Below are 14,101 nucleotides of genomic sequence, written 5' to 3' on the forward strand. Positions count from 1 at the left end.
CTTCTCAATTGCTAGGGTGGTTCATGTGAGCTTCAAATTTGTCAACCACATAGATGTGGGCTGTGTTGTGCTCGTAGTTAATCTTCCTTTGACTATATCCAAATGTATACACTTTACATATGATATCAATCACCAAATTTAGTTTCAACATTAAATTTAAAAGTCTCTCGTAATCGTGATCAAACACTAAGGTCCTGTTTGTTTTAGGTTTTGAGAATGGATTGTGAGTTCAAAACTGATTACTGGACTAAAAATTGAAAGTAATTTTGAGTCCAATAATCAGTTTGGGACTCACAAACGATTCTTAAAATCCAAAACTTGGGGCTTTGATGCATGCATGAATCATTACAGGGAAGTTGGTGGTCATGAGAGTCACACCATTGATTGATTTAATATGTTTATTTCGTCAGCATTGCTTTAGTTCTCCAGAAGCCCAAGTGTCACTCCAAACTGACACTCGTAACATCTCACAATGTGTCTATCCAAAAGAAAACAAGGCCTAAGAATCACTTTTTTAGCTTTTTTCTTTAAAGTAATATAGAAATCTGATTTTTTTCCTTTGCATTGAAAGGAATTTGTTTTTTGGTAATAAATTAAATGTGCTCATATGTTTTTGTCTTCATAATTTTCTTATAGGTTTATGCAGCTTGAAAAGACTCATGACTCTAGATCTCCGCTTGAACGAACTTGATGATCGAAATCTTCCATCATGTCTAGGAAACCTTTCGTCCCTGGAAGATTTAAAATTATCATTTAATAATCTTAGAAATCCACGTGGCATGTCAACAGGTATGGAGTGGCAATATTATTTTCTCGTCCGAAATGATGATGGTTAAAGTAGTTTTTCTCTTCAGTTTCACTAATCTCATAATTTCAATGAAAAGATGATGCATATAATACTCTCTGGTTATAGGCCTTAGGGTATGTGGGGATCTTCAGCAGCTGCACCCTTTTTCAATTTTCGAAAAGCAACTGATCACGGCACAAACTTGTTTTGACAATAGAGCGACTGTCATAGGCCTATGAAAAATATATTAATAAAAAGTTAACCTTTTTTTCTTTCTGGTGAAACCTTAAAACGAGGATTGATTGATCATGTCTCATGGCGAAATCAACAAATTTTCCTTCCTTCAATTTTTAAAATAACACAAATACCCATTAGATCAAATGTCTATTCGGTTTTAGCAAAAACTACATATTTTTGTTGTAAGGTGGGGTCCATTGTTTGGTTATTAGGACTTTCATTTTACAATGGTACCCCTCAAACCGTAACCATATGATTTCAGTCTACATTGTGAAATAAACAACTTGATGATCGAAGTCTTCCATCATGTCTAGGAAACCTTTCGTCCATCGAAGGGTTGTATTTATCATTTAATAATCTTAGAAATCCACGTGGCATGTCAACAGGTACGGAGTGGCAATAGTATTTTCTCGTCCGAAATGATGAAGGTTAAAGTAGTTTATCTCATAATTTCAATGATAAGATGATGCATATAATACTCCAAACTGGGGATCTTCAGCAGCTGCACCCTTTTTCAATTTTCGAAAAAGGGTTTTGACAAAATCAACAGAATTGATCATGTCCACATGGCACAAGTGGGCCCAAATAATATATCTAAGGGTGATTTTGTTAGCATTTTTCATATAAGTAATATAAAACTTTGAGATTTCTCCCTTGCATTGAGAGCAATTTGTTGTTTAGCAATAAATGAAATGGGTTATGGGTTTTTATGTCTTGATCATTTTTCTTGTAGGTTTATGTGGCTTGAAGAGGCTCACGAATCTAGATCTCGGAAGTAACTATCTTTCCTATCAAAGTCTTCCATCATGTCTAGGCAACCTCTCCTCCCTTCAAACCCTTGGCTCTGGAGAAACTTCCTCTAGCCCCTCTAATAGCAAGGAGTGTGGAAATATCAAATCCACATGGTTAGGATCAAGCCTAGGGTCAACATTAAGTTCCACATATGGTCAGGGGTGTAATCAAGACCGTTGATCAAGTGGACCATCATGAGGCAACCCCTATTGTCCAAGTCTTATGCCTAACTGAGATCCCATTCGTCAGATTAAGTCCTACAAATATCAAAGCTTTCTTTCAATAGAATCCTTAAAACAAGGCTTCATTGGTTAGTATCACTATACTTTTGTAGCATCTTTCTTCTTTCACGATTTTCTCAAACATAACGGAATGTTTTTTCATTTTCCTAACAAGAGGGAAATTTCCCAACATATTATTGTTATGCTATTCTACATACTACACAGGCTCTTGCATGATCTCCTTACAAGATGAGAAAACACCAACAAAAGAAATCTTATGAAACTATGAGGTGAGAAAATAAAAAAACTGTAAAGTTGCATGATCTCCTTACAAGATGGAACGGGACATGGTGACCCTTAACGCGATCAAGTATCTCACGTTCTCAACAATGAACTCTGAAATTCTCCGTGGAGAGGGAGATCTCCCATACACCCCATCCAGCCACCTGATAACAATTAGGGAGTCAAAAGTTATCTTTTACCCTTTTTTTGCATGCTAATTGGATCCAAAATTTATCATTTTTTTCCAAAACCCGTCGTATCACATGTGCAACCTGAATAGGTTTAAAGGGAACACAGTAAAAGACAGTCTTACCGGATTGTGTCCATCTATCCCAACTAATGCACATAGTTATAAACAGTTTCTAAACAGTCACTAGTCACCGAGAAACCAACCCTTGCCTTCATCAATAGCAGTCATCGTAGGAAGATGGACACCCTCTGTCCACCTGGGATGATTGTCGGACCCCAATGTCTCCTTGTACTTTCTGTTGATGCTAGAATCCAGACCCGAGACTAGGGTGTTACTTCGAAATAAACGAGGTTACGAACACCATTTCTTGGCTCAAGTATCAATTTTCCTTCCATTAGTCAAATAACACACAATTTCACAGAGGGAGGTTTGCAAACTCTGTAGCGGATGCTTTGGCAAAGACCGGAGTGAACCGTAACGATACCATTATTGTGGACGCTGCTCCGGTGGGAGATCATACATTGTTAACATTATCCTGAATATCGAGTAAATTTTTAATACTTAGTGTTTTGGAGACGTGTTGTCCCCGGCAGTTGTATTTTGGCTATTAATAAAATTCATTACCTTTTCAAAAAAAAAAAGTCAAATAACACAAATACACTTAGGCCACATTTGGATACCTCATGTTTTTGTATTTGGATTTGGATTTGAGTTTGGATACAAAATACATCAATCATCCTCATGCTCATGCTGTATGAATTCGATTGAGAGAGTAGAGAGGGAGGGAGGGAGGTAGGGATGTGTGGCTGCTGCTGCAGCAAGGTCGAGGAGCAGCGAGGGTGAAGGTAACTGCCACAAATATTGATTTCCAAACAAAGTCTTGCAGAACATATTTGAAAATCGGATTTTTTCACTATTGCAGCTGTTTTAGAAATCTAAGGATCTGATCCGGTTCCAAATCTCAACTGTAAATGTGAGAAATCCAAATCTAAATCTCATGGGTATCCAAACGTGGCCATAGGTCGCGGGGTCCATTGTTTGGCTATCCAATTCATTCAACTAAATATATATAAAAATTTATGGAGAAGATAAGCAAAAAAATGAAAAAGGGAAGAAATAGCGAATGGGACCCCAACTTGGAGATTTGATGTAGGAAGGCATCATCCGGAGGAAGTTGGTGTTCACCTTTGATTGATCTTGTCCATACATTTGATAGGCCTTAGATTGAGTCAAGGTGTGAGAATATTATTTCCCAAAATATGACTATTTACATTTACACTAATAAATTGGAAAAAAAGAAAAATAGAATTTTATGAGAAACTTATTTTTCAACGAAGAATTTTATCTTGCCTCATAATCATACAACGGGGCTTCCTCATTATCATTTTGCGACATCAGTCTAATTTTGTCACCATTTTCTCTCTCTTATTCTTACAGGGATTTGCAAACTAAGGAACTTAAGTTCCTTGAATCTCAGGAACAATTCAATTGAGGGTGGTATTCATCCACGTATGGAAGGCATGCATAACCTGCAAGAGCTTTATCTCTCCGACAATCTCTTTATAGGGAAGATTCCTCCATTCATTTTCAACAACCTAACGAAGATAAACTCCATTGATCTTTCAAATAATCAGTTCATGGGTGTGTTCTCATTTTCTTGTTTTGCCAACCTCTCGCAGCTTTCAGATGTTGACCTTTCAAACAATATGCAATTAGTGGTCGAAACCCAACACCCACATTGGGTTCCTACTTTTCAACTCAGGTACTTGAGTTTAGAAAATTGCAGACTCAACCAACTGAGCACGTGTTCCATTCATAGCTTAATTTCAACTCAGCTTCATTTATACGATTTAAATTTGGGTCATGACTCTCTTAAAGGGACCATCCCATCTTGGCTATTGTACAATACATCAGTTGATACCTTGTTGTTGAGCGGTAATTTGTTCGAAGGCTCAATTCCTCAGTCTACCCACAACACTACATCATCTGTCAGATTTCTAGATATCTCTGAGAACAATCTGTCTGAGCCACTTCCTACAAACATCGGCACACTCTTCCCTCAATTGAATTACTTCAACCTAACCAAAAATATTTTGCAAGGTAGGATCCCATCATCCATGGGTGAAATAAAACTCTTACAGGTATTGGATCTATCTAGCAACAACCTTTCAAGAGAAATGCCACATCAACTCAGCAAAAACTGCACTCAACTGGCTTACATAAACATATCAAGTAATAGATTGCAAGGAGACGTTCTCCAATTGATTCTATCTTGACCCAATTGCAATATTTACTTGTCAGCAATAATAACTTCACCGGAATAATTCCATCTAGCCTGTTAAATAGCCCTGACTTGATGATTCTTGATATGCAAAAAAAAAACCCTATCCGATACTATTCCTAGTTGGTTATTCTCCCTACCAAAATTGGTATCAATTCTTTAGGGCATAATTTCTTTCGAGGACACATTCCAATACAACTGTGTCAACTAAGTAACCTCCATACCCTGGATCTCTCCCACAATTCTTTTTCTGGAAATATACCTTCTTGTCTCACCAACATAAGTTCATGGACGAAAAAAGATCAAATCCAAATTCCTAATATTAAATCAAAATTTATATCCTTTCATCCTAGGCCTTCAGCTTCTTTCACTACAAAGGGTGTAACTTACTTTTACGAGGGCCTTCCTTTTAGCTTGATGACTGGAATTGATTTGTCCATGAATCAATTGGAGGGTGACATTCCATTCCAAATAAGAGACTTGGGAGATCTTCTCTCATTAAATTTTTCCCACAACCTGCTAACTGGCCATCTTCCACGATCCTTTCAAAACCTAAAAAGTTTGGAGAGTTTGGATCTTTCTCACAACAAGTTAATTGGGAGAATCCCTTATGAATTATCTCAACTGGATTCACTTGGTGTTTTCTCCGTCACCTACAACAACCTATCAGATAAGATCCCTTATGAGAAACACCTAACCACATTTGGTAAGGATAGCTACGAGGGAAATACATATCTTTGTGGACCTGTGGACCCCGATCCGAGAGAGACGGCGGGGACGTGTGCCCCCACGCGAGTCAGTCTCAGGATCATCCACGTGAATGGAGAGCTCTACCAAGGAACTCTCGAAAGAAGTGCCTCTCACAGCATGAGTGGCGATATAAAAGGTGAGATACCTCTCGATTCGGGGACTAGCCCAGATTCGAGGCGTACCTTAAACAAAGAAGAGTCGCCATCCAAGGAAGTGGGCCAAGGATCCCATACTATGCTCTGTTGCAACGGATAACCAGAGATTATAAAAAGAGGGTTCGTGCCTGGTTACGAATTCGGAAGGTCTGAAGAGCACCTCATCCGCCCAAGTGCAAGCACCTGGTCTCTTATGCCATTTGTTATTGATTTTGAAGAATTTTGAGCGAAAGTCATATGAAATGGGAACATATATCTCTGAGAAGACGTCTACCTAATCATGCATGTCTCAGAGATGAAAATTAAACACGTACACAAAATAAATGAAAGATGTGTCACCTAAGCAAAACTAGGTTATAAGTGACATGCCTAATGGGTGTCTAAGTTCTGGTGTGCAAACACATGCATGTCACAGCTAAATGTATAGGATCTGTACATGAAAGTAAGAAGACACAGCAAAAACATACAACACAAATCAACTCTATACCTGACTGGACAAAATGAGTCCTAACTCTAATGCGACCTGACTCGGACCAAGATGGCCGTCCATCCCAGCTGCTCTACGTATCCCGGCCTCGGGAAGAATCGGAGTCAACGTAGTTCGATGCCCTATTCCAAACTACTATGCCTAACCATCTAGAACCGCTATCCTAGACTCGATCCATTAGACTCAACTGATTTTTAAAGCTTTTTTGTATGATTGCTTAAATTCAAGTGAATTGTAATTTTCAGGACTCTCTATATGCCCTAACTAATGTAAGTTGATTAGCCTTAAGCTAATGCAGGTGGGTCCTACATCCTATGTGTAACTAGGCTGTGCAACCTAAGGAAAACCATGGGCTAACTATATGCTTCCTAGTCTAGCCATCGGTTCGACTAAATGTCTAACCGATCGACTTGAGGCCTCCTAACTCTAGGGACACTCACACGACAGGACACACCATATCAATACAAATCAGGACAGACTCCTAACTCTAAAACACCCCAAACAAACTAGGACGGACTCCTAACTCTATGGGAAGATCTTTTTGAAAAGGTTTTGAAGAAGTTTTGTATTTTTTTGAAGGTTCGAAATGTTTATTTTTAAAGGTTTGGCTGGACCTGGGATGTGGATCCCAAGCTGCACTACGTACCTCGTGGAAGAGGATCAAGCCAACGTAGTTCGGAAAAGAATTTCCTAACTACACTCCTAATGACTCAAGATTTTTGAGATTTTCGGTTTTTAGATGTTTTTGAATTTTCAAGTGCTTTTGAAATATTTTTGATTTTTTTGACATAAGAGGACAGAATCCTATCATCATAAGGGGAGAACAGACTCCTGATATCCCGCAAAGGTTGGACAGCATCATATGCTTTGCGGGGGAATGAACAGAATAACAACTCTGCAAGGGTTGGACAGCATCCTATACCTTGCAGGAGCGGATAGAAAAAAACACATGATTTGATGAGAGGTTGGAAAGAATCCTAACCCCTAATGATGATAGGACTGACTCCTGAAACTGAAGGACAGACTCCTATGCTAATGGAAAAGACTTTCAAACGAAAGAACTGACTCCTAGTGCACAACCCTAAGAGGGGAGTGCCAAGTGCCTAGTCTCCTAAAAGAAGAAAAGATAAGAAGGATGCTAGTGAGACTAGGCAAGTCTCCTAAACACAGAGATGGGCTCCATTGCCCTTGCAATGACAAGATGGGTATGACTTTCTATGAGATAAAGCATGTCTCCTAACAAGATAAGACATTTCTGCACGAGACATAGCTTGTCTCCTAATAGGGTAAGACATTCATGTTGGGACATAGCTTGTCCCCGTAAAAGGTACGAGTTGTGAGACTTGGATAAATTTCCTAAGGGGTAAACTCTAGACAAGGCTTGTACTGAACCTAAACGAAATCAAAACAATCAATTCTAACATGATTATTTGACACACAATTCTGAGATGAAAAGCCATAAACATTCCATACGCCAACCAACAGAAAATGATTCTCTATACGAAAACAATGAGATTGTGAAAATTGATATCTTTAACAAGTGAGACAAACCAATGAGACAAACCAAATATATTGTGAAGATTAATATCTTTAACAAAACCTTAGAATCTTATGTGAATTTCACTATTCAAGACAGAATTTATCTGGGTAAATCATTACCAAATATGAACAAGAATCCATTTTAGGAAAATAAAATCTGTACATCCTATTCTCTGAATCTCATAAAAGATCGAATGTAAAAAAAAAATCAAATTCAGAATCAAGACTAAATCAAAATGATTCACACTAAAATTAATAGATGAGAGTATTTCATACCATAGCAAACACAAATCATAATAAAAAATAAATAAATCATACCTGGACAATTGATGAAATCCAAATCAAAGTTGTAAAATACCTTGGATCCAATTTAATCTCTTGCTCCTTCGTCTTCTACTTCTTCTTTTCTCTCCTGGGCTAAAGCAGGGAGAACTGGCCTCCCTGTCTGTTCAAGAAACCAGCACAATCCTCAAGCGTATACACATTTTCTACAGAAAGAACCCGTAGCCACTCATCCACACCGATCCTTCCACCGGGAGACTTGGGAAGATCTCTTTCACGATGCCCCGCATGAGGTGAACAACGCTCTTGGTCAAGTGCCTGGTTGCATATTGCCTTAATTCCCCATCAAATGATGATAGGATTTCATTTGTCTCTATCAGTGTCACACGAATATCGTCTTTAACATGAGAATACCGCTCGTGCACATCTCTCATGATAAAATCACTCAGTTCACCACTGAACTCCATGCCAGTTGGGCCACCTCCAATTACAACAGTGTGTAAAAGACGATTCTTTTCTTCTTCTGAAATGCCAGTATTTTCGGAGAACATCAGGTTCAACAGAAATTTCTTTCGTATTTCTTGTGCGTGCACTACTTCACGGAGAAACTGTGCATGCTCCTTTACTCCTTCGATGTTAAAAGTCAAGGGCTCAGCCCTAGCTGCAATGACCAGCTTATCATAAGCAACTTTAAAGCGATATGGCTCGTGAGGGGATCCAACATTGCTGGTCGTCTCACAATAAACTTCATGCTTGTCAATGTCAATTTCTGAATTCCAGAGTCCCAACACATGTAGAAGCTAGCAGAGGAGTAAAAACCATGTGTTTCCTCTGTGATATGCAAACAACATCGTACAACTTTGTGTCCAGTCCTTGAAGAAACCGACAACCAGCCCATCCACTACCCAATACGACGACCCTTGATTTCTCATCTGGCCTTGTTGGTTTCAACCCTGGTAACTTCCTATTTTTAATCTTTGAATCAGAATCATCAACAACCTGCTCGGCCAAAGGGAATTGGTACTGGGGAGATACCCTTATTCCCCTGCTCCAAAAGCACATCTGATCCATGGTTCCTATGGCAGAAAAATCCCTCAAACTGCTGCTTGCTGTAACATTCCTAAATGAAGAGAAATAGCATTCCCTAGCATATAAATCCTTGCAGCAATTCAAGTAATTACTTCCTATTCTTGCTGCTGAATCAGAATTCAATGACTGTCTTAAGCTACTTCTTGCCACCCTTGACCATACCATCTTAAAATAGAAGCTCTGAAGAAACCACAACCCTTTATACACTTTTCTTGAAACACTAGTAGTCTGCTAGAAGTTCTGCGCGGAAAACCTTCAGCTATTATAGCTATAACTCTGATGGTTGGCTGCTTCAGAGCAGCCATGGAGGAGGCAGCCGCACTTCGAAAAGATGCAAAGTTGATGAAAACATCAGCTGTTGGATGTGCGGCACAAGCTGCTTCAATGCTTGAGTGAACTGGTATGGCAATTTCCTCTTGACCAAAAAAATAGTTTCTGAAATCCCTCAGCACCAGGGTTAATAATTCCAGCAACAGAAGGTATTTCCCTCCCACAAAGGAAGTCAAAATCAAGCATGCGTTGGATGGGAAGTTGTTTGTAGTTGTAGAATAATGCTTGTGTGTTGCGAGAAAAGAGTTGACCTGTAGCCATGATGTGCAAAGGCACTCAAAGCAACCTCGAATAGAAGAGCTTAGCTCGAACCTTGTTATGTTGGACTTTGGTGACCTCAAGAAATGTCTGAGGAAGGTTTGGGAATTTCATCTTCAGTAGCTATAGAAGGGCCTCACCTCTCTCCAACAACATCTCCACCTTGTCAACTTCTGATTCTGAATCCCTCGTGAAGGTCCATGAATGTCGCGCTGGCGATTTCCCATTGGCTTGATCAGAAATTTTCTGTTTCCAGGTGAAAATGGCGCACTCCAACTGATCGCAATTTCCAGAATGCCATGCTCATTTTTTAAATCAAGGGAATACAAGATTTCCTCAACAGAACTCGATTCCATGCTTAAGACCCTGTAAAGACGTTCGCCCAAGCTAGCCTTGCCTGACTTTGGGAGGGCATCCCTGATAACGATGGGGATGGGGATTTCCACCAAGATGTGCTGGTTGATAGATTTTGCGGCCTTCAGGATTTGATGCAAGATTTTGCCCCGAAAATTAATTTCTCCCTTTCGATGGTGGAAAGGCCAGAGGTGGGGACTTGTGCAGACGGCAGCCACCATTTCTTGCTCTGTCTTCCACCACCTCTGCTCCTCCCTTCCGCTCTGCTCCGTCCCTCTGCATACCAAAACTCCCTATTCACCATAGAATCTAGGGTCTCAATGAGCATAGAGTCAAGCTTTTGAAGTGCCGGAAGATTCACGTGGATATCTGAACGAGCTTTGGGTGTCATTATCTCTAAGGTCTTGCCATTGGCACCATTTTGCCTGGCAGCAACCAGCTCAACCATGTAATTTGTCGGGGAAAGCAACCGGTCCATTTCTCTTCGCCATTTGCTCTTTATTTCTTCAGGCAATGGCTCCAATTTCCAAAGCTCACCAAAAACAGATGCTGCGAGGTTTGTTATAGCGTTGGATAATGCCAATGCAGTGGTGACGCCCCTGCAGCCTCCCGAAACATCATCACCTAACAAGAGCTTTGAAAACCTTTCTTTCATAGTTTCAACATCTGAATATTGCATGGTGTAAGCAGGTTTCTCAGAAAGCCGCCTTGGACTGTTATACATCTCACACTCATCCGAGCAAAGCTCTTCATGTTTGTTCATCAACAGTTGACAGGAGAATGATCCAAAGGCATCTTTGCTAGAAGAACAGCTGGAATCATCTTCATCCAAGGAGTCAGTGGGGCAACCATTTGCTCTGCTCGTGCTGCTTTCGTTATCGTAAGAATAGCTGTTGAGAATGCAGCTCTCCAAACCACTGTATGTCATGACCCTCTCATGCTGATCAAAGTCGATGCTAAACTCCTTTTCCCGGCGGCAACAAGCTAATCTTCGCATGATCCCTAGTCTTTCAAGCTAAAAATTCCTCAATTTTCGTATTATCCGAATCCGACTATTTGCACTGGAAATCCACAGGAAATGAACTAAAACCTTTATGAATCGGCATTTTCAAGAGAAGAAGATTCAGTTTTTGTTTGAAGCTCTGATTCAGTTTTTCTTTGAAGCAGAGCAGAGAGTATCTTTTTGGAATATGGAAGAAGAAGAAACGATGATGGGAGGAAAATGTGAGGGCTGTTGATGAAGATATATGATGGAAAGAAGTAGATGAAGGTGAAGAGGGTTGATTGGAAGGCAGAACAACACCGGCCGGAGTTCCGGCAAAGCCGCCGGAGAAGATAACTTTGGGGATAAAAAAAAAAACTAGCTTCTCTTCCTTTTCTTCTTAGAAAATACAGATCGATCTCTTCATCATGGATAATGCTGCTTGTTTGACAGCAAAAAAAAAAACAAATGACCGGAATCCGATCAAAACCTAGCCGGAGAAGATGATCGGCACCTTGGAGTTAGGGTTTCAAAAAAATGATGAAACAACAGATCTGCTGCCTTTGAAATGCTAATCCTCTAAATCAAAGATGAAAATAAAAAGATAAAATACTTCGGAGTTAAAATTGTGAAACTCGGCTTAGGGTTTCAAGCAAAAACTAAAGCTTGATCTAATGGTTTCAAAGGCATGGCTGATGAGAAAGAGCTTATATAGAGAAAGAGGATGTAACTACCGTGCTCGGATGAGTAAATCTAGTAGAAACTTGGCCAAAATCCGGCGAGATCCGCCGGAGAAGAAGAAATTGGGGTTTGAGGATTGGATCGGATTTTTCTCTCATCTCTGTCCCTTTTTTTAAAAAAAAGCTTAAACTTGTATTTATATGCAAAATGGGAAGTTGATATTGGCACAACCAGTTTGATGGGCGCGCGGTTCACGCGGATTTTGATAAGGCGTGCGAAGAAATCGTGTCCTTTCTGGAATAAATTCGCCCCCCTCTCAGGATAAAATCACCCCCCTTTCTGATTTACACTATGAACACCTCTTTGGTTCGTTCTCTAGGCAAATGCACTCGGATTTCGACGAAATTTTACAGGGACCTAGCTAGGATCCTAAGCTAGCCTAGGACGAAGTTTGGGACCCTAGTTCAATCATTTGATGGGGTTTTACACAAAATTGAAAGGTTTAGGGCACGGTCAAAATGGGGTGTCTACAGGACCACCACTAGAAAGAAATTGCTCCTTGGAAATCCCTTCACAACCTGCTAGAGATGAGGAGGAAAGTTCTAGGGTTCTTGATAATCCTGTGATTTTTTATTCATTCATGGCAATGTCATATGCTTTGGGATTTTGGGGAGTCATCGGCTTTCTTATCCTCAACAAAAATTGGAGGCATAAATACTTCAGAGCTATGGATGCATATATTGACTGGTCAACCGAGAAGCTCTCAGAATTTATTAGTTACTTGAAAAATTGTAGTTTCAAATAATAGTACAATTTTCCTTTAGTTGTAATGCAAAATGATTGTTGGATCTAATAATAAGCTTTATCTTGATTTTTAAGTTAATAATTTGCTATTTTTGCAATGAATGGCTTATGACCACAAAGATCAAACCGCCTACCCAAAGCAATGGTGTTGATCACTCCATATAAACTATTATATGGTTGGGATGGAACAAAAAAATAATTGCTTGAACTTTTAATAAATTATTGTTAGATATTCATCACCTGCATTGTGAGGATCTCCCAGATTGTGTTGGATGTTCCTAGCAATCTCTTTAGACTAGAACATCCTCTCTAGAGTGATAGCTGAGATACCTTCGCTATAATATATAGACATTTTACTAAGTAATTACTCAAAGTTTCTGAATTTCTGGATGAATGGTAGTTTAAATACTATTGACCTTGGAGGCATGTCTCACGGTTCGAAAGACCAAAGAGAAATCGATTAGGAAGGAGAAAAGAAGGCATAAAAAGAAAGTATAATAGGGCAAACGGTATGATTGTCCTCAAAAATATTAAATATTTTTCCTCTAAAGAGGGCAGGCTACGTTAAAGGGTTTAGGGGTACTATTGTCCTCACAAAAGATAAAAAAATTTCGCCTAAAAGTGTGGCTGCGTTAAAGGGTTAGGGTTACTATGGTCTTCATGAAAGTTGAGTATTTTTTGCGTTAAAGTGTCCTCAACGTGGAAGAATCTTACTTGCCCACGTAGAATTGCGCAGCAGTTTCCTACTCAACGTTGAGGAGCGAAGTTTTGTTCACTTGAAATCCTTTAGGCCCTGTTTAGATGGCAAGAATTTTGTGGAAAAGTTTGGAAAGGAAAAATATTTCTAAAATTTCTTACTTGTTTTACACATGAAATAGCTAATTGGAACCACCACAATTCAAATTTTATTAAGAGGAACTTACAATTTATAATAATAATCATATCATTTCCTTCAAAATCGTGGAAAGAAGAAATTTTCCAAGAAAGTTTTTTCCATCTGAAATGTTTTTCTTGCAATTCAAACAAGGCCTTAAGGTAGACCTGAAAAGGAATCTTAACGACTAGCTTAAAACATTCCAAAGGAGGGCTTCAAGGCACCTAAAAAATACAACACTTACTAAAGGCTAGCATAAGCCTGCTAGGTAATGTTGTTGTTGAAGGGTAAGAAATGCTACACACTCTAACACCAGACAGTATTACTGGAAGGATATTCCCAATCAAACCATATGAAACGCAGAATCCTGATCCTGGATAGCTCAAGATTAATACCGAAGGAGCTGGAATTGGTGGAATTCTTCAAGACAATGGTTCTTGGTTTATTCTCCATCGAAGTCATGAAAGAACAGTTTTTTGGACTACAGCTCTCATCGATTTTCATGGGAGTGAAAATGGTGCAAAAATGAGGAACCCCAAATGCATAGATTGAAGCCGATTAATTATTTGCAGTAGATGTAATTACGGGGAAAATCCAAGCCCCCATGGAAAATAACCCAATGATAACCCACATTCGAGAAATCCTCAACACTTTCAAAGCCTGGTGCATAACTCACGTGTCGACGGAAGCAAACTCGACCGCAGACTTCCTCTCAAAGTGAGGTTG

The 14,101-nt window shown here is 39.4% G+C and overlaps 1 protein-coding gene and 2 pseudogenes across 8 annotated transcripts in view; 1 reads left to right on the forward strand and 2 right to left on the reverse strand.

The window, feature by feature from the left end:
- LOC143875440 (uncharacterized) overlaps nt 1-14,101 on the forward strand; it is a 236,315-nt gene that overhangs the window by 182,380 nt on the left and 39,834 nt on the right. The gene's annotated exons all lie outside the window — the stretch shown is intronic.
- On the reverse strand, nt 2,072-9,265 carry LOC143875444 (internal alternative NAD(P)H-ubiquinone oxidoreductase A1, mitochondrial pseudogene; annotated as a pseudogene). Its single transcript, XR_013250095.1, has 2 exons — nt 8,040-9,265; nt 2,072-3,044 (listed from the first exon to the last, which is right to left on the reverse strand). The product of XR_013250095.1 is annotated as an internal alternative NAD(P)H-ubiquinone oxidoreductase A1, mitochondrial pseudogene (transcript).
- LOC143875443 (rop guanine nucleotide exchange factor 14-like) lies at nt 9,304-11,496 on the reverse strand (annotated as a pseudogene). Its single transcript, XR_013250094.1, has 2 exons — nt 11,125-11,496; nt 9,304-11,049 (listed from the first exon to the last, which is right to left on the reverse strand). The product of XR_013250094.1 is annotated as a rop guanine nucleotide exchange factor 14-like (transcript).

This window comes from Tasmannia lanceolata, unplaced genomic scaffold (genome assembly GCF_043159265.1).
Source record: "Tasmannia lanceolata isolate RefF3 unplaced genomic scaffold, GAP_Taslan_0.1 ptg000004l, whole genome shotgun sequence".
Taxonomy (NCBI): Eukaryota; Viridiplantae; Streptophyta; class Magnoliopsida; order Canellales; family Winteraceae; genus Tasmannia; species Tasmannia lanceolata.